At 37.8% G+C, this 20,674-nt stretch overlaps 1 protein-coding gene across 1 annotated transcript in view; it reads right to left on the bottom strand.

Annotated features, from left to right (window-relative positions):
- The window catches only part of ABCA12 (ATP binding cassette subfamily A member 12), a 291,771-nt gene that overhangs the window by 167,477 nt on the left and 103,620 nt on the right, over positions 1-20,674 (bottom strand). The gene's annotated exons all lie outside the window — the stretch shown is intronic.

Here is a 20,674-nt window from a genome sequence, read left to right as displayed (position 1 = left end):
AAAATGTTAATTACACTGCTGAACCAAAACTTGACAAGAAGTACAACATATTATAAACTTCCAACACAAATCAGATATTTGCTTGCAAATGCTATTAATAAGAAAGGAATGAGAGATTTTTAAAAGTGCAAGAGATCTCGAAATGAACACAAGAATGCCTTTTCCAGGCTTAAAACCTTAAAATGAGCTTCTGAAGCCTCCTTTCCAGTCATCTCTCCTGACTGTCCCAAGAGTGATGATCTTAAAATTCAAATCTAAGCAGTAATTTCTCTGCTTAAAAATCTTTTCATTGCTTGTTGGATAAGGTTCAACATTCTAAACAGGGCATACAAAATCCCAAATAATTTCAACCTAGGCTTATCTTACCACTTCCAATGTCAACATTCTATGGCCAGCCATAAAGATTAGTATGACACTGGATATTGGCTCAATAAACATTAGTAAATGAATGAATGAATAAGTAAGTCAATGAGTAAACAGGAACTTAAAGTACTATGCAAGCCCCCTATACCACTATAAATAGTATCTTGTGTCTGCTTTTATCATAGAACTTACACTCTTACTATCTATCTATCTGTCTACCTACCTACCTACCTACCTACTTACCTGTATATATATATTTTGCTTGGCTTACAATAAATTGGTGATTCTTTTATGGCAGGAACAGTGTCTTATTCGTTTCTGAATTTCCACTGGTACAAAACAGATGCTCAAAATGTAATTATTTAATCAAAATTTCTATTAGGGAATTTCATTGTAAGACACTTCAGGAGTGGCTTTTCCCCTCACATACACATGATTCAGTTCGTAAGATGTGAACTTAGTATTACATACATAAAAAACTGGTTCCAGACCAGTAACATGTATACTCAAGAACATCAACTGTGATATGCAGTTACACTGCTCAAACGAAACTGTACAGAACAAACTGTGCCTATACTTAATAAAGTTTAAATTGGAACTATGTTTTTATCTGGTTATGCAGACTTGTTACCATTTCTCCCCAACTTGCCATAGCTTCAGAGATAATTTCTGACAAATCTCGGACTACTGCCTGGGCTCTTCAAATGTCCAAAACAATCAAGACCCGTTCAATTACTGATCCTTAAGTAATTATGAAAATCTCCATTGTGTGTCTATAGCACTGCTGTCCTTGCTGAGAGGCCTGTCACCAACTTCTTAAACTGCAGGTTCAAAGGCAAGTTTTTTTTTTTTTTTATTTATTTTTTTTTAAACGTTTATTTATTTTTGAGACAGAGAGAGACAGAGCATGAACGGGGGAGGGTCAGAGAGAGAGGGAGACACAGAATCTGAAACAGGCTCCAGGCTCTGAGCAGTCAGCACAGAGCCCGACGCGGGGCTCGAACTCACGTACCGTGAGATCGTGACCTGAGCCGAAGTCGGACGCTTAACCGACTGAGCCACCCAGGCGCCTCAAAGGCAAGTTTTTAGCAAATGGAAGAAAGCAGATATAAGAAATCCTAGGGTACTTGGTTTAATCACAGCTGAAAAGCTCCCAGTCTAAACAGCTTAATCTGTAGCAGTGCCTCTCAAGCATTAATGTGCACACCAAATCACCTATGAATCATGTACCCATGTAGATTCAGATGCAGCAGATCTGAGGTGGGGCGGAAATCCTGCATTTCTAACAAGCTGCAGATGTGTGATGCTGAGGCTGCTATCCATGAACCATACTTGGAGGAGAACAGTTCTAAATGTATGCCATTTTACCTAACTAGCAAGATTGTTTATAAAGTCCTAGATTATTTTTGTTGGAGAGTTCCTTTGACATCATCTAGCGGATAGAATTCAGGACGCTTGTAAACTTGGACAGGAAAAAAAAAAAAAAGATTACATTTTTATCTTCTCTACCTTTTAAATGAAATTTAGCATTTCCCTTAATGATTACCGGAGACAACGAACCACAATGTTATTAGAAGTGCTTAAGAGACTGTTAAAAACTGAGAACAAACTGAGAGTTGATGGGGGGTGGGAGGGAGGGGAGGGTGGGTGATGGGTATTGAGGAGGGCACCTGTTGGGATGAGCACTGGGTGTTGTATGGAAACCAATTTGACAATAAAATTCATATATTAAAAAAAAAAAGTGCTTATGACTTTGTCACAAATAAAATCCACAGATATTTTTAAATCACTTTAGTGTTGCTATTGCAGATATCTCAAAGTTCTGTTCCTACTCATGGTGACATTAAAAATTATAGTAGTTATGGGGTCACTTTGTTTATTTATTTATTTTGTTTGCTTATTGCTATACCAAATAAACACATACTACCATTATCATAAATTTGCTTTTTAATCCCTTAATAACTGAATTTCAATATAATTGGTTTTATTGGTAATTCTATTTATTTTATTGATTTAAAAGCATTATTCTTAGGAGGGCCATAGGCTTTACCAGGCTGCCAAAGACATCCATGGCACAGCAGAGGCTGAGAAGCCTTGGTCTGATCCAACTTTCTTTTTTGTTCTCTGAGGTACAGAAGGTTAGCACATCATTATCCATTAATTTACCCAAAGTCACATACCCAGTTGGGGAGTAGAACAGGGGTAAGGATCTGAATATCAAGATACTTAGGCTAGATTTTTTTTTTTAAACAGCATCTTAATCTGAGGAACAATAATGCCTTACAGAAAGTATACCAGAAAAATATGAATGCTATAGAAAAATATTAAGAGTTATTCTAGCCTAGTCTCAGATACATTAAAAAATTAGAGTCTGTTCTTCAAAGACCTAGATACAAGTACAATTTTTATTCTATTTGACTTATTTCAAATGTTGACTATAAAGAATTAGGATTAAAAATGTTAATGTTTGTGGATTTCTTGGTTTTATACTTGAGGCCACAGTTATTCTTTTTTTAAAACAAAAGATTCATCTCAGTAGGTTTAGTGCCTCATAGTTACTTTTAGGAGCATCTATTCATTTTCTATAGCAACCTCATGAGAATTCAGTGAGTAACGGAGACCAAGTGAACCAGCACAAATGTATATTCACATTCAAATAAGGGGCATATGTCATGGGATATCTTTAAATTCTCTTTTGATTGATCTAATTTAATGTTTCCATGAGGATGTTTTGATAAATTTTGAAATTAATTTTAGACACAATTTAAATCCAGACAAAACTATAATCTAGATCAGAATAGTTTAAGACAATTTGGACTCTATTATAGGTAAAAACTACAGCAAGCCCATAAATAATCCATTATCATAAGATTTCCCCCAGGATCTTAGGTCAGAGAGGTTTGGAGAACATTTCTGTTTACTGCATTTTAGAAGGATAATAAACACAAAGCCCTCCACACTGTGATCTTGGGAATGTTAAGGTTGACAAGTTAATCACAAAAGCAAGAAATAAACAAAATTTAAATTTTCACAGCAGCAGGATTGCTCCCGACACCATTCTAAATATTATCATAAACAACCTAGAAGCAAATGCAGTGTCAAGGACCCAAATACTAAACCAATGAGCCATGATTCATTTTTGTTTATTTGGAGAAAGGACTGGTATATTGATTTTACACATATAGATATTAGGCCCACTCAAAAACTAAAGGAAAAGCAGTTTTTAAAAGGTTCATTTTTTTCTAACATTTTAATTATCTCACATTTGCCTCTTTACCTCATTTGCGTTCCACCCCCTACCCTGCGTTCTTGACCTCCAAAGGCATATGCACCCTGAGTAGTTTAAAATTCCTTAGTGGGCTGTGGCATGTGTCTCTTTTTATTTCTCCAGGGCTTACTTTCCACTGATTTGTCCCATTCTGTTCTCTTTCTCTTCCCTTTCCCTTCCTGAACAATTCAGTGCCTAAAAATCCTTTTGGTGAGGCCAGGATGTCTAGTCCACACTAGTACTGAGGGCACCACCGTAACACAGTGAAGAAGGTGGATCCCTAGCAAGGTGTAGAGAAATGCACAGTGCAGCAGTCAGACCTGGGAGGTCAGAACCCAAGTAGCATAAGGAAGGTGTTTATTCAGGGCAAGAAACAGGTGATTAGTTTCACACAGGGAGGTTGACCAAAAAAGTAAATACGTTACCCACAAGAGGGGCCAGGTTTCTCATTATCGATCAAGGGAATTTTAACATGAAAAAAGAAGAAAAGAGAATGCTATAGTGTTGGGTTAAAATTAAAGAGTTAAAAATGCATAAAGAGACATAAAACAGAGCTACAAATGTGTGGGTATAACTTCTTTGGTTATTTTTTTCTGGTTTCACAAACTGTTTCTGTCTTATCATGTAGTTTCTCTGTCCCAGCCCTGGAAATATCCATTCTCCCAAGAAACCCTAGCTTCTTTTAGTAGGCATCTGAGAGCTAGGTGTACTCATTGCTATTAGAATATCACTGTTTTCATGCCTATAGACACAGTGATAGGTATACGATAGGTAGGTAGGTAGGTAGGTAGGTAGGTAAATCAATCGATCAATAAGATACACTGCTTAGAGAATGTTGAAAATGATGGAGACATCAACAGAACCAGCCTACCACAAATTCGAGCATGAAATTTGACCCATTGGCAACATTAAAAAAACATTATGACAATAAAAGATTATATCTAACTGAATAAACTGGAATTCTGAGTCTATGTAGGTATAAATAAATACATAAGCAAACAAATAGATAAACTGAAAGTTTAATGAGGTATAGTCTCAAAAGAATTTCTCCACAAAATGGGACAAATTGACATCATACACCTCCTGATGTGAGGCAATGGTGCAAGAACACAGCATCACTTGTGTAGTATTCCTGTCAAAGATAAATAACCAGAGCCTAAAAATAAGGAAATAACAGATACTCTACAAAACAACTAGTCTTAAATGTTCACATTTGTGAACACATTTGTGTCAGGGTCATGAATGTCAAGGAAAGACTAACAAACTGTTACAGACTGAGGGATTCCAGAGACATGAAAACTAGATTCAGAACGTGATTCTGAACTGGAATCTTTTGTTATAAAAGACATGGTTGGGACAACTGATGAAGCTTGAATTGTGTCCAAAAATTTGATGGTGATATTGGGTCATGAGGTCAATGTCCTTCTTTGTAAAACAGGCACACTGAAGTATCCAAGGTGATGGGGCATCACTCTCTACTGACTCTAGAAAGAAAATTATTTATACTATTTTTGCAACTTTTCTTTACATTTGAAATTTTTTCAATTCAAAAATTAGAAATTATTTTAAAAATAATTCTTTTTAAAAATCGAGAGGCTGGCACAAGAACAGACACTCAGATCAATGGAACAGAATAGAGAACCCAGAAATGGACCCACAAATGTATGGCCAACTAATCTTTGACAAAGCAGGAAAGAATATCCAACAGAATAAAGACAGTCTCTTCAGCAAATCGTGTTGGTAAGACTGGACAGCTACATGCAGAAGAATGAGCCTGGACCACTTTCTTACACCAGACACAAAAATAAATCCAAAATGGATGAAAGATCTCAATGTAAGACAGGAAGCCATCAAAATCCTCGAGGCAAAAACCTCTTTGATCTTGGCCGCAGAAACTTGTAACTCAACACGCCTCCAGAGGCAAGGGAAACAAAAGCAAAAATGAACTACTGGGACCTCATCAAAATAAAAAGCTTCTGCACAGCGAAGGAAACAATCAGCAAAACTAAAAGGCAACTGACAGAATGGGAAAAGATATTTGCAAATGACATATCAGATAAAGGGTTAGTATCCAATATCTACACAGAACTTACCAAACTCAACACCCAAAAAACAAAGAATCCAGTGAAGAAATGGGCAAAAGACATGAATAGACACTTCTCCAAAGAAGGCATCCAGATGGCCAACTGACACATGAAACAATGCTCAACATCACTCATCATCAGGGAAATACAAATCAAAACCACAATGAGATACCACCTGACACCTGTCAGAATGGCTCACATTAACAACTCAGGCAACAACAGATGTTGGCAAGGATACGGAGAAAGAGGATCTCCTTTGCGTTGTTGGTGGCAATGCAAGCTAGTGCAGCCACCCCAGAAAACAGTATGGCGGTTCCTCAAAAAACTAAAAATAGAATCACCCTACGACCCAGCAATTGCACTACTAGGCATCTATCCACGGGATACAGGTGTGCTCTTTCGAAGGGACACATGCACCCCAATGTTTATAGCAGCACTATCAACAACAGCCAAAGTATGGAAAGAGCCCAAATGTCCATCAATGGATGAATGGATAAAGAAAATGTGGTATATGTATATATACATAATGGAGTATTACTTGGCAATCAAAAAGAATGAAATCTTGCCATTTGCAACTACGGATGGACCTGGAGGGTATTATGCTAAGTGAAATCAGTCAGAGAAAGACAAAAATCATATGAATTCACTCATATGAGGACTTTAAAAGACAAAACAGATGAACATAAGGGAAGGGAAACAAAAATAATATAAAAACAGGGAGGGGGACAAAACAGAAGAGACTCATAAATATGGAGAATAAACTGAGGGTTACTGGAGGGTTTGTGGGAGGGGGGATGGGCTAAATGGTTAAGGGACACTAAGGAATCTACTCCTGAAATCATTGTTGCACTATACGCTAACTAATTTGGATGTAAATCTTGAAAAATAAAAAATAAAATTAAATAAATAAATAAAGACTGTATGTTTTTATATTTCTTGAGCAAGTACCCAGGAGTAGACTTGTTGGATTATATAGTAAATGTATGCTTACCTTGTAATAAATTACCAAATTATTTTTCCAAAAAAAAAAAAATCGAGAGGCAATTTTTAAATGATAGCACAAGAGAAGAAATGAGAGTCAAGAAAAGAGATAAAAACAAACATATTTCATATCCAGGAATGCTATCCTAGGTGGTAAGGTTTAGGAAATTAATGGTGGTGGCAGGATACATTTCAATGACCCTGAGGTCAGCAAAGTCATCTACTCAAAACTTCAAGTTTAAATCTTAAGAAGTTTCCAGAATTAACCAAATATTAGTTCACTCCAAAAATTTCATTTAGAGCTGATCTGTAGCACCTGTTAACTAATTTGCATTACCTAGTAACAATAGTCTCTGCATTTGCTAAGAACCATTGTTTCAAATCTTTGAAAACTTCTCAAATCTAATTTTTTGAAAAATCTGAGCAAAGCACATAATTTCAACGTTAGGTAATTCATACGGCATTACTTTGTCAGAACCTTTCATTCTAATTACTGCTAGTCCATCTGATTCTACTTGTATCCACCAGTTTTATTACTCTTAAAAATCACTTTCACTCAATGTAAATAAGAAAATAAGATACCAATGAATTTTAAATTATTAAGTGTTACCATATGTTTAAAATTTTGAGGACTTCTACTACTATTTGAATACCTTTAAATGGAGCATTCATGCTCTAGTCTTCATCCCAAATGTCACCATCCCTTACTGTCTTATGCTTGGCCACTCCACATAATCTTATTACTTGTCTTTCCTGTATAGACTTGCACTAGAGTGGTTTCAAGTTCGTTATGTCCAAAATGAATGACACTGAATGTCAGCACAATTTCCAAACTGCAATGGGGATTCTTTTGCCTACCTCTGAAAAATCAATAAAAATACAATGTTTCAGATGAAGATTCTCTATTCTTGGTCATGGAATCATGGTCTTGGAGAGTCTTACATTCATAATACAATAAAAAATTATCGGGGCGCCTGGGTGGCTCAGTCGGTTAAGCTTCTGACTTCAGCTCAGGTCATGATCTCATGGTTTGTGAGTTCGAGCTCCACGTCAGGCTCTGTGCTGACAGCTCAGAGCCTGGAGCCTGCTTCAGATTCTGTGTCTCTTTCTCTCTCTGCCCTTCCTCCACTTGTGCTCTGTCTCTCTCTATCAAAAATAAATAAATGTAAACATTTTTTTTTTAATAAAAAATAAAATAAATAAATAAAAGGAAGATAAGGCAAGGGGAGTAGAGTCTAAAACCTAAAAGATGAAAAAGGGTCAGACAGAAGAGAGGATATGTGTGTTGGATGGAATGTGAAAAAGAAGTGGGAGTCTTTCAAGCAGAGGAAACATATGGGTAGAGACCCACAGATGGGAAAGAGGGTGGAATATTCCAGAAAAAGAAATAAGTCCAGAATGACTGGTACATGAAAAGTTAGGGAAAACATCTTTGCCATATGGTTATCCAGCATCCACTTGAGTGCTTCTAGTGACTAGAAGTTCACTATTTCAAGAAACTTCATTATTGGACAACTCACATTGCCTCATGTGTTTTGTTTGTTTGTTTTTGCTCATATCAAGGCAATATCTTCATTCCCACATCTGACACTCATTCATCTTAGTTTGGCCTCTTCTTCCACATGAGAATTCTCCAAGTATTTGAAGAGAGACAAAGTCCCCTCTCCTCCTGGGTACCAATGCCAGTTCCCTCAACAATTCTCTGTTAAATATGATTTCAAAATATCCTCCCTGGGATAAATTCTTGGCAAGTGGTCTTATAATTAATATCAATTCAATATAGTATTCCAAATAAATAGTTAATAATATTTATTGGCTGCTTAGATTATGCAAGATACTATGTTAAACACTTAATGTGCATTATCTCATTTAATATAATCACCCCATTTCCTCTTGCATATGGGAAATCAGAATCTTAAAGAGATTAAATAAGCCTTCATTCCTTAAGGCACTAAATGGTAGAGCTGGTGTCTGAACTCAGGGAGCCTGGGTTCTGCATCTGCAGAGTTAAGCATTAAGCTGTGTAGCCAAAGCACTATAGGATATATTACTAGTTCTCTTTGATCACAATACCATAATTTTTATCAGTTCAGTGTATAAGAGCATTGAAAATCATTTAAAGGTTTTCCTGTAACCTAAAACCATAACTTTTTTATTACAAACGTGCAAGTAAAAATTGCCCAACCTTCCATGTATAAAGTACACTGTTCCTTCGTTCCTTTTCCATTCTTTTACTTTTGCATTGTCCCAGGGATGACTGTTACTTGGTAACAAGAAGATTCCATGGTTCACATTCTGAAGTAAGAGGTTGGTATTTTAGATCTGGAATAAACCTTAGTTCCACCCCCAAAACAAGCAAATACAAGTGGCAAAGCTCTCAGTTAACTAGGCTTTCTGCTACTGGGCTTTTCTGCCATCTATGGAAATGACTCATCTAAAAACTGGGATCAAGTACATCTTCTGAAATTATCATACATTTTGGAGATTATCATACATTTTGGAGATTGGTAAATCTTCTATTATGCATATTAAAACAACAGTTTTTTTATTGGACTTTAAGCTAATTTATTTCTATATTCCTCTCTTTTCTAAAACGTCTTTATCTCATTTGCTCTTCATTGACAGACTAAACTAACAAAATGGGCATGCCTGCTATATAACAGGCACCAATATAAACAGGTAGATCTAAATTTTCTTTGAACAATTAGAAGGGATTAAAGGAATAAATGATACAGACCCAGAAAAGGAAAAAGGGCCTAGAATATTTGGTCAGGTTGTTGCCTGAATTGTTCAGGACCTAGTTCATTTTAATCTGATTTATAACTAAATTTGAGATGACAGCTTAATCCTAAATTGCTTTAATCAAACAATTATTTTAATATACAGACCAACCTGCTCCAAAATTTTGAAGCGGGGACTTTCTCTAGACACTGTGAGGGGAGGTCATATGAGCAACGTGAGGATTGGGAAGGAAGTGTGAAACTTGATCCAAAGTGTTAGAAATCAATCAAGTTGTGGGAATGTCTGTGACAGAAAAACTAGTTCTATCACCAACTGAGCTAAAGTGTGATCCACTAGCCAAACAGTTAGGTTAAAATAAACAGCTCAAAGTAATTCTCTTTCTTCCATACTAAGTCTGGAATTAGATTCCATTTCTGTAGAGATCTGAAATCATTCCTTGATATGGCTACTTAAAACTCCTCTTCTTAATGAAAGATAACTCTGATCTTGCACTATCTAATCTTTCATGCTGCAGCCTCTACTGTCCCAGGACTCAGTTTCCTATCATCAAGTAGCATCTCATTAGGTGAGCCTCCCTGTTGCTAACCATCTCCAGTGGAATCTTCATTTTTGCATTATTTCTAGAGTTAAATTACAAGCCCAGCAGGATAGTAACTGCATCTAATTGATTTTCTCTATTACCTAACATTTCCGTTGGTGCTTAGTGTATTTTTTTCATACTCCTTTAGCTTGCTTTTTCTTTTTTCTTCTTTTTTGGCCATATAATTGAGAATTGATGTAACCACTAATATTAAAAAAAAAAAAAAGGAACAACAGTAGTATCTAAGGCCTCGTTACCAATTATGATTTCTTCATTGGTGGGCCGAACTCTGAGTAGGGATCAGAGCATGTTGGAAAAAGAAACTCAACTCAGTGACAGTAGAGACGCAGCAAGAGGTAGGGAAAGAATAGATCCATTTTGGGGGGAAATCTGACTTTGAGTCCTTAAACTTGCTGTGTGACCCTGGACAAGTCCCTTGAGCATTCTGGGGCCCTGTATAATTAAAGCAGTTAGATAATCCCAAATATTCCAGAATTTCACTAGTCGATTTTATTAAAAAGAGAGAAATATTTACTCTAAGGACAATTTTGACGGATATCATCTCCAAAATTAAAGATCTTGCCTTCCCTTTTTTTGTAGCCAAACTCAACAGTTAGTTTATCCCAATGTCCTTCTATTTCTTAGACTATATAGTTGTTTGAAATTCTTTTCTCACTATTCTAGAATATATCTTTATATTTCCTAAGTAATCCCCACTCTAATATTTTTACTGTATATTTGTTTTTTTCCCCTTATATGTCATTTGTTTCTCCATTAATAGATTCCTAACTCCTTCCTTACAGACTATCCTTCCCACCATCTTGCTTTGCGATAGAATCTCTTGAAAACAAAGTGGAAGAGGATGTCTTGGTAGTGATTATTCTTTAACATTCACTAAAGACTATACATTTCCAGTGTCACACAGCTTTATTTCTATTGTCTATCATATTCAGAAAGATTACAATGAGAGAAATAAAAATGCTTGTATTTTAAATAAGTGCTTGATGGATTAAGTCCAGTCCCTACATAAAGACTATGTCCTCTATTCAAATTTATATACCTCTTTTTTTTCACATTCTCTTTTAATTTGTTTATATTTTCCCTTTTCACAATTTCTTTTTTCATTTCACCTCCTAGCTTTCCAACCTCTTGATTTTCTCATCCTTCGCTGTTAACACTACCACAGGTATATCCTTTCTACCTGTGTCCTCAAGTCTTCTTTCTAAGACAGGAGATAGGGCCGGCCCTAGCCAAACTATGAAGAAAGAAATGTAACTTTCTTTGCCCTCTCACTCTCTTTTTCGAATGGACTCTCCTCCTTTTGGCACCACCATTTTCTAAAGGTCTCTTGTGTCCCTCTAATTGGAGGTAATGGATTCAAGTAGGCCTTCTGTATTCCCCCAAATTAAGAATCATTTTTTTTTTTTAACATTTATCTATTTTTGAGAGACAGAGAAAGACAGAGCCTGAGTGGGGGAGGGGCAGAAAGAGAGGGAGATACAGAATCTGAAGCAAGTTCCAGGCTCTGAGCTGTCAGCACAGAGCCCAACACGGGGCTCAAACTTGTGGACTGCGAGATCATGACCTGAGCTGAAGTCAGACACTCAACTGACTTAGCCACCCAGGTGCCCCATAACTATTTCTGATTTCATTTCCTGCAACCAACACTTATCTGTCCTGGGTCTCAAGGTAGACTTAATCCTCCGACGTCCCCAAATGAACTAATAGATCACGTATTCTCTTTCCTTAAGCAAAATTATAATTACCAGGGGCTTTTTAGGGATTTTTGACTGCACAGGAATAATACAAGGTATCATGGTGAAAATGTTTTAGCATGCCTGAATTCCATCTCCTTTAAATATGCCATATCCAGCAGAAATTGACTAAAATGGAGAGAAACTCTAAAGTAGAAAATTGATATACCAGCTACTTTACAGATAAGGAAAGAACTTATTAAAGTTTCTAAAGATAAAATTTCTCAATGAAAAAGAAGAAAGTATTCACCCGAGGGTTGGGTTTCTTTCTTTCCCTTTTTTTTTTTTTTTTTAATTTTTAGGTAAAATGGAGTTGTAAGGAAAATATACAACCTCAGCATTCAGTTTATCAGCAATAACAGATATAAGTTTTCAGTTCTTCTATGCTTTTATTTTTAACTATGGAGTTTCATCACTTAAAACTTTACTGTATATAAATTTCTTCTTCTCTCCCACAATCCCTTTTCCTAGATTTCCTTCCACCATTACTTTCAATGAAATATGACATACACATGACCCCAAATCCCTCTATCTTCTATTTGTTAAGGGTTTCACCATTTGTAAAGCACTTTGAAATATACTGGCACATTTGATCCTTACCACTCAGTGAGATAGATATAGTAGCCCCTAACCCTATTTGGCAAATAAGAAAACCAGCATTCACATAAATGGTGGTATGCTCCTTAAGTCATGCAGGTGCTGAAAAGCAGAACCAAGAACCCAACTCTCATCTTCTGACCACACCTACCTATCCAGACTCTTCCTGCTCAATTCCAAGTAGAACCTAGCATGGAATCATTATGGGAGGTTTTTCTTTTGTGTTGTTCTCAATTTTAAAAGAACACTAATGATTAAATTAAAAAAATATTGGGGTGCCTGGGTGGCTCAGTCGGTTGAGCATCTGACTTCAGCTCAGGTCATGATCTCACAGTTCGTGAGTTCGAGCCCTGCATCAGGCTCTGTGCTGACAGCTCTGAGCCTGGAGCCTGCTTCAGATTCTGTGTCTCCCTGTCTCTCTGCCCCTCCCCTGCTCATGCTCTGTCTCTCAAAAATAAATAAATTTTAAAAAATAAATAAATTAAAAATAAATACATAATATTAACGATTTAAAATATGATGGCCAAACCCCACACTCATACAATCACATGATTTTAAATCTCATCCACCACATTCACAAAGGGGAGTGAACATTACTTCTCACTGTCAATACATACATCAGAACACTTAAGTAAGCAGTGTCAGGCCCTGCAAACAAGCCCAGAGTGAGATAAGGTACATAGATAAAATGTTGGTTTCTATGATGCACGTTATTTGCATAATATTCATATTATTCATATGGGGCTGGGAATTACCACTCTCAAATGAAATATATTGAGTGCCTTTTTAAATTTATCTGGTTTTCAAACATTCTTCTGAATATGTGTCAATTCATAGAAGCCAATTCCTTTCTCAATCTCCCTATACCCTGTCTGATGAGTATCTAATAGTTAGCTTTGTCATTTAAAAAGCAAACAAGAATGTAAGGGCACAAAAAAGATGTTGCAATAAACAGAATAGACAGACTGTAGCCATAAAGTTAAGTGATTCAATGACAGTCTTGAAGCATGGCACATAAATTGACTCTTGTTTGACATTTCTAGTAAATAATTTTTAGGTACTAAAATTTCTTAGGAGCTTTCTATACCAACAGCCTTCAAACTATTTCCTTTCTATATGTCACTTTTCAACCAAGCTTTCCATCACTTTTGGTTTACAAATGCATTTCTCCTCCATGTATTATTCCTTTCATCTAATACCTTTCTTCATCTCATTTTTAACTAAATTTATTAAGAAAATTTCTGAAAGCATTTTGGCCTGAAACCTAGAATTCAGCACTAGTTCCAACTCAACCAGTAGCAAGGTGAATCCTTTTCTTTGCCCAGGGCATGTTCTGGTTTACCCTTTTAATTTACTGAAGTCAAAAGGCAGCTTTGGGGTATGTTTGGACCTGCCTCATTAGCTATAAGACAGATATAGGGATGATTCCTAAATATCTTATTCCTGCTTCAGAAAATGGCTTCAAATTCCTGTTTTACCTGTCACTAACATCACTAACATTTAGAATTGCCTGAAGCATTGCCCCCCAATGCCCTTCCCTACCCTTTTGCTACTCACCGGCTGCCTTTTGACACCTAGCCAGTTTTTCCAGACCAGGACCCGAAGCTGATGAAACTGGGAAGCCATCCTTCAAACACCAGGAACAAGAGAATTCCTCTCTTTTCCTCCGCCCCACAGAAGAATTGGTACCCTGTCCAACTTGCTGTGTCAATGGGTCAAAGCCTTTTCACGGCATAGCTTTCCTGAGGGCTGGGGTAAGAAACCCACAGTTCTGCTGCTGGATTTTTCCTCTGGGTTAATCCTTGACCAAGGAGCACTCTGCAACCAACTCTTCCTCCGAAACAAGAACCCAGACCAGAACCTGTCAGTGGCTTTGCTTATTTTAAAATAACATCCAGTTACTGCCTGTTGCATGAAGTCTAGACTCAAGAGAGAATGAATATCATTCAGATAATGCCCCACTGTAAAAAAAAAAAAAAAAAAAAAAAAAAAAAGCTGAACCCACACCTCCTACTCTCCATGATATTAACTGCTTATCCACACCTTCCAGAAGGTGTCACCTGCACTGGACACGTCATGAGGAATTAGGTGGGACCCTTGCCAGGCCAGTAAGACTTGTCCTACATTCTCTCTCCTTCTTTACTACATAGTGCCTGCTGTAGCAGAGGCAGTACACATAGCATTTTACAGACTCTGGGCCCAGTGACTCATAATATTTAAATTGCCATTAAGATGTTTTAACTCAATAAGGCCAGAGCTCAGCTGAAACACTCTGAACCTCTGTGCATAGAGAAAGTCTCAGTCTTTATCCTAAAGTTATGTTGAATGTTTTGATTTGGAGGGAAGTAACTAAGTTGGTTAGGTCTTCCCTTCTGTTACAACATACTAGGTTAAACAAAATGCAGAAAATAAAAGGAAGGCTGTAGGGAGCAAAAATGACATACAATAGATTCCCTCATTTTGGGGATGGGGATTCATGTGGCCCATTACAGGAAAGCCATGTTGTTTTAGGTTTTTACAATTAAAGAAGACACAGGTTGACCCAGGATATTTCTGAATATATGATATAGCAGAATTCTGAGTTCTAATGCACTTGAATATCCAAATCAGCTAAAGAAATCTATTGTAAATTAGGAGAAAAGAAAAAGGCTTTATGCTTGAATTATTCAAGTGTACTTTCTAATTAAGCAATTTTAATTGTGATTTCAGGACACATATGAAGAAGTCTGGAATAAAGATCTCCAGGAGAAACCTTGCTTAAACACCTTAATGACAACCTATTCCCTATGAAATTCAATGCCTCCACAATCTGACTCCAGCCAAGTTTTCAATAATCTACTATAAATGTTTGACTGCTTGCCCAATACTATAGATTACAGTATGCAAACATACCTCGGCTTTCTGGCCCTTGACTTGCTTACGCTATCTCCTCTACCTGGGATACATTCCTCTCGCTCTCTAAGCTCCTACCTCTCAAAACCATCCTCAAGTTGACATCTTCCATGATGCCTTTTGAGAAATACCCACAGGATATCCTCTCTCCTGCCTTTGAATCCAGCATAGTTCTTTGTTTATATTTCTCTCAAGGACCTTGTATTTATCTTTTCCACTCGACTATAAATTCTTTAAGACCACAGACTATTTTATATCAAAATACTTTAGACATGATTAATACTCAATAACTGCTACTGAATTTAATTGAATATTGAATAGACTATTTGAACCAAGGCTAGTGAAACTCTTCTTTGGTCCTCACACCTTTCTATGACTGATCCAGACTCTATTCGTCAGATCAGTAAAATCAATATTTAAGTTCTTCCTTCACAGTGGGAGCAAATGCTGGTTCAGCTTCTGGGTCCCCATGCCAACTCTGCAATGTTGATGGCAGCCAGCCTGGGGCTGACTGGAGCCATGCTGGGACCTGCCCATTACCTCAACTTTGGCTCTGTCCCTACTGAGATGAGTCTCTCTAAGCCTAATCCCCATAAGGCAGCCAGTCCTGAATATCTAGAATTTGGCTCTTTATTTATTTATTTTCCTGAACAAGGTTAAAGACAAGGTGTTCTTCAGACATTGAGTGCCTCTGGAATAATATTGTCTCCTCCTTCACCACTCCCGGGATTCAGTGTCCAAGATTCTTCTGGATTTCTCAAGCTTTGCGGATGATTTGAGGTCCTGCGCCCTGCCTTCTTTCTCTGCCATCTGTCATAGCCTACAACTCATTAATGGTTTGGTTCACAAATAGGGATTACTCAGCTGTGAAGTCAAGGTGGGATTTGGGGATGTGACTCTACATGTCAAGGGACATTACAGGCACAGAGTCACTTTATTCAGGCAGATTACTTCAACTTAAAAAGAACTGACTCACCACGTGACTGATGCAGGTAAGAGGTGAGATGAAAAGTATCAAATGGTTTCTCCTAGCAGCTGCTCATCATCTTCCCAGTGTAATCATCGAGTTGTTCTCTTGTTTGTTTAACTTTAGTTAAAGAGTCTCTCTCTCAGGCTGTTCTCTTGCCTGGACACCATCTACTACCTCTAATTTTCTGATGAAGATAACATATTTTATTACAACCCATGACTTCCCAGGAGATTTATCTCTTCAAAGTAATTTAAAAACTATGCATTAAGTGTTTAACATATGTAAGATATTCGTTTATACTGGAAGGCACACGATGTCATAACTCCAAATGTCACACACACTTACTTGGGGACTGAGGTATTCTTTCACAACACATAATTCAAAGTAGTGTAAGTTAGGATACATAGACCATGAGTTTTCCAAATTTTGCCCCACTCTGAACATCTATATGTTGGCATCTATATTGGCCATATCTGCTTCTACTATTTTCTTTAAGATTTTCGAATTTATTTTAAAATATAATTTTGAGAGTGGGAGGGAGGGGAGGGTGGGTGATGGGTATTGAGGAGGGCACCTTTTGGGATGAGCACTGGGTGTTGTATGGAGACCAATTTGACAATAAACTTCATATATTGAAAATAAAATAAAATAAAATATAATTTTGAAAACATCTTTTAAGATTTCATTGCAGAAAAGGCTTTACCTAACATTAATCTTGGAAGCTATAGTGTATGTAAATCAGGAATCATAATCCCTGATCAGAATAGAACTTAAAACAATTATTGGACCAACAAAAAGGAAATGGAAGAGAATGTGGAATGAGATTAATGATAGCAAAATTTTGTTTTGCACAGAGAAAGATATAGCTTTGCGCCCTACTCCTGATTGTAGATTGAGGTGCTTGGCAGATATTTTAGGAGTTCGCCTTGAGGGAATAAAGAACAATTTAGCAACCAGAAATAAGTTGTACCCAGGACACATAGCTGCTGGAAAATGCTTTTAAAAAGCAAAAAGTAAACTACAAAGCAAATAAACAGAGGCAAATTATGACAATATAAAATCCATGAATGAATACATTTACTAGTAAGCTGTTGACAGATTTTATTCCTGCCATTGTACTGAGAGGTTAAATTACTCCATTTAACCAGACCAGGGTGATCTGTCCAACTACTCCGTGTTCCAGCGCTTCTGCCACAGGCCAGCAGACCCAGGTTGTCTTGAGCATGACTTTCAAGACTCAGACCATAATATCTGCCTCTGCTCCCTTTCTTTGCTGTTGGCGATTCTACTCCTTGGTGATCAACAGGTATATTCCTTTATCAAGCAAAGAGTCATAACATCCACCAGAACTTAGGTGGTATTTGTTTTTGTGTGCTCACTTCATCAACAGTAAAAACAAACAAACAAACAAACAAAAATAGCTTTATCATGGAACAGCTTGCACAAAAATGAGCTAATCCCAGGATTCCAGCATTCTGTTTTCCTAAGCTCTAGTAAGTTTTAGAGAACAGTTCACATAGTCCAAATTTGACTGAGCCATGCACAGAATTAGTTTTGAGCATGTATGGTTATCCTCCTAATGTTCGTCTCATCTGGGATCACCTCCAGAGTCACTTCGCCTACTGAACCTGGTTAGAATAATGGCTCTGCCAAAGCTGCACAATCATGTAATTGACAGGCACCGTAAGCATTGAAGTGATAGCTCTTGGCAGTCAATCATCATGGAGCACACTCCAGGACCAGGGCAAGAAGGAGTGGGTCCAGCCATGAATAGTACACTGATATGGCTGAAACACATTGATTTGTTTTGATAGTATTAAAGATCTAGAGGCGCCTGGGTGGCTCAGTAGGTTGAGTGTCTGACTTTGGCTCAGGTCATGATCTCACGGTTTGTGAGTTCAAGTCCCGTGTCAGGCTCTGTGCTGACAGCTCAGAGCCTGGAGCCTGCTTCGGATTCTGTGCCTCGCTCTCTCTCTGCCCCTCCCCTGCTCATGCTCTTTCTCTGTCTCAAAAATAAATAAAAAGTTAAAAAAATTAAAAAAAATAGTATTAAACATCTACATTAATAATAATAATAAATACTAGACTACAAAGCATATATCTATTTAGCTCATCACTGTATAATAGAAATTTAACATAGATCTTGGCCTATAGTCAGTGGTCAATTAATGCTTGTTGAATAACTGAGTAGCAAACATTTGTTAAGCACCTACTGAATCATCATAGGAGGCCTACCATACAGAAAGTGGCATTATCCCCATTTATAGAGGAAGAAAGTGACATTCAGAGAGGTCATATCACTTACCTAAATTCACCCTGATAGAAGTGGGGATGGTGGGAACAGCATTGTGGGGGGGGGGGGGCAGGAATCTCAAACCCTACATCAATATGTTTCATCTCTGTGTCATGCTGCCTCCAATACCGTGTACTGCACTGTGTCAGACGAGCTCAGAAGGAAAGAAAAGAACTTCAGAGCTTTCCCTGGTTTTCTAGGGGCCTATAAATCACTTGTAGAGATTTACTGAAAATGAAAAATTATTGCCAAAATCAGTGCACAAAGAATTATTGCACCAGGAAGTCAGGAAAAGAAAGTCTGCTCTTTTTAGACTTCTTGGTAGAGCAGCAAAGAAGTTCCCAGTGTGGCCCTTGCCAGCTTCATTAGATGTGTCTCCCCCACTCCCAGTCACCCCTGCTGCCATCTGCTGTAATGTCTTGGACAAGGACTATTCACTTTCAGGCTTTGGTCATGCTTCTAACCTCTACCCAAAATGAAATTGTACTCACTCTTCAACAACTGACTCAAGTGTTGCTTCCTCATCGAAGCCTTTCCCAGCCCTTCTATTCACCACGCCCCCACTCCAGGCTGAATTAATCACCCTTCATCTGTGTTACTATAGACCTTGGTTCATTAACTCCTTATTAGTCTCGGTCATAGTCAGTCTTTCTCCTCATCTATACTCTGAGTCCCTCAAGGACAGAAACACTGAGTTGGGTATTAAGTCTATATCCCTGGAGAATAGTGAGAACTCTGACTGCACTAGACCTAAGACTGGTTTGAAGATGTAGGAGATAAAGTTTGAAGAGTGAGGGACCTTAATGCTAGTGAACAGAGGATGCCATATTGAGGATTTGGAATGGGAAGTTCCTGGCAACTCTTCTAAGGAGACAGAGGGAGATTAAACTGATACTGTGGGAAGATGAAAATGTTAGCGGTTGACACTTGAATCCTCTATTCTGAATGGGAAACAAATGTGGTATTAATGATGCAGTGAAAGAACTTAGGAATTTTAATGGCAACCAGATCCATTCTTTCAGTTCCTCACCTCCAAACTGGTTTTTGTCCATCACATCAGAGATAAGTCACTTTTCCCACCCCTTTTACTTTAAGGTCCTGTGGGATGGGGGTTCCTGCCTGGCTCAGTTGGTAGAGCAAGTAACTCTTTTTTGTGTGGATGATTTAAAAAAAAAAAAATTTTTTTTATATTTATTTACTTTGAGAGACAGAGAGAGACAGAGTGTGAGCAGGGGAGGGGCAGAGACAGAGGGAGACACAGAATCCAAAGCAGCCTCCAGGCTCTGAGCTGCCAGCACACAGCCCGACGTGGGGCTTGAACCCACGAACTGTGAGATCGTGACCTGAGTCAAAGTTGGACACTTAACCGACTGAACCACCAGGACCCCATGTAACTCTTGACCTCAGGGTTGTGAGTTCAAGCCCCACGTGAGTTCAAGCACAGGGCTTACTTTAAAAAGGAAAAAAAAAAAAGATGCTGTGGGATGCTCATCACATACAGGATCTAATCTTTATAATAAGGATTTAGATATATTTGTTTTGTGTTTGAGTGATTCTTCCTAGGAAGAAGATTAGTGTATGAACTTCTAAATGATTTTAGAATCTCTGCTTTATAGATAAGGAAGCATAAGTCAAGTAGCTTTCCTAGGTCACACAGCTAATGAGTGTCAGAACAGTGACTTGAACTCAGGCTTCTGTGTCTGCAAAGCCTGTTCTTCAATAGGCTCTCATAAAGCAAGCATGGCAAGTGTGTGCATTTTAACCCAGGTAGAAATGTGCAATGAGTTGGGAAATTGAAGCTAACTCATGGCAAAAAATAACAGCATCCTTCCTTTATGAGTAGGGTGGGACTCCGTCAGAGGCTTAAGATAATGAGGCACCGATTGCTAATACCTCATTACCTAAGACCCACCTTACCTGTGATGTAAGGTGGTGATAGTGCTATGAAGCAGGTAGGTGTGAGGAAGGTATCAGATTCAGGATTTTCAGGTGCTTATCAGCACTGAGACACTCCAATGATGATGTGGATAGAAGAACTGTGTCAAGAAGCAACTGGTAAATCCTGATCTACAAAACATTTCAAGGGGGCTCACAATGAGAGTCACTCACTCCACGCTAAGTTATAAGGCAGCTTCTCTCTCCAAGATGGT

This window comes from Panthera onca, chromosome C1 (assembly GCF_046562875.1).
Source record: "Panthera onca isolate mPanOnc1 chromosome C1, mPanOnc1 haplotype 2, whole genome shotgun sequence".
In the NCBI taxonomy this organism is placed as follows: domain Eukaryota; kingdom Metazoa; phylum Chordata; class Mammalia; order Carnivora; family Felidae; genus Panthera; species Panthera onca.
The sequence above is the reverse complement of the archived record's forward strand: the minus strand, read 5'-3'. Positions and strand labels throughout refer to the sequence as shown.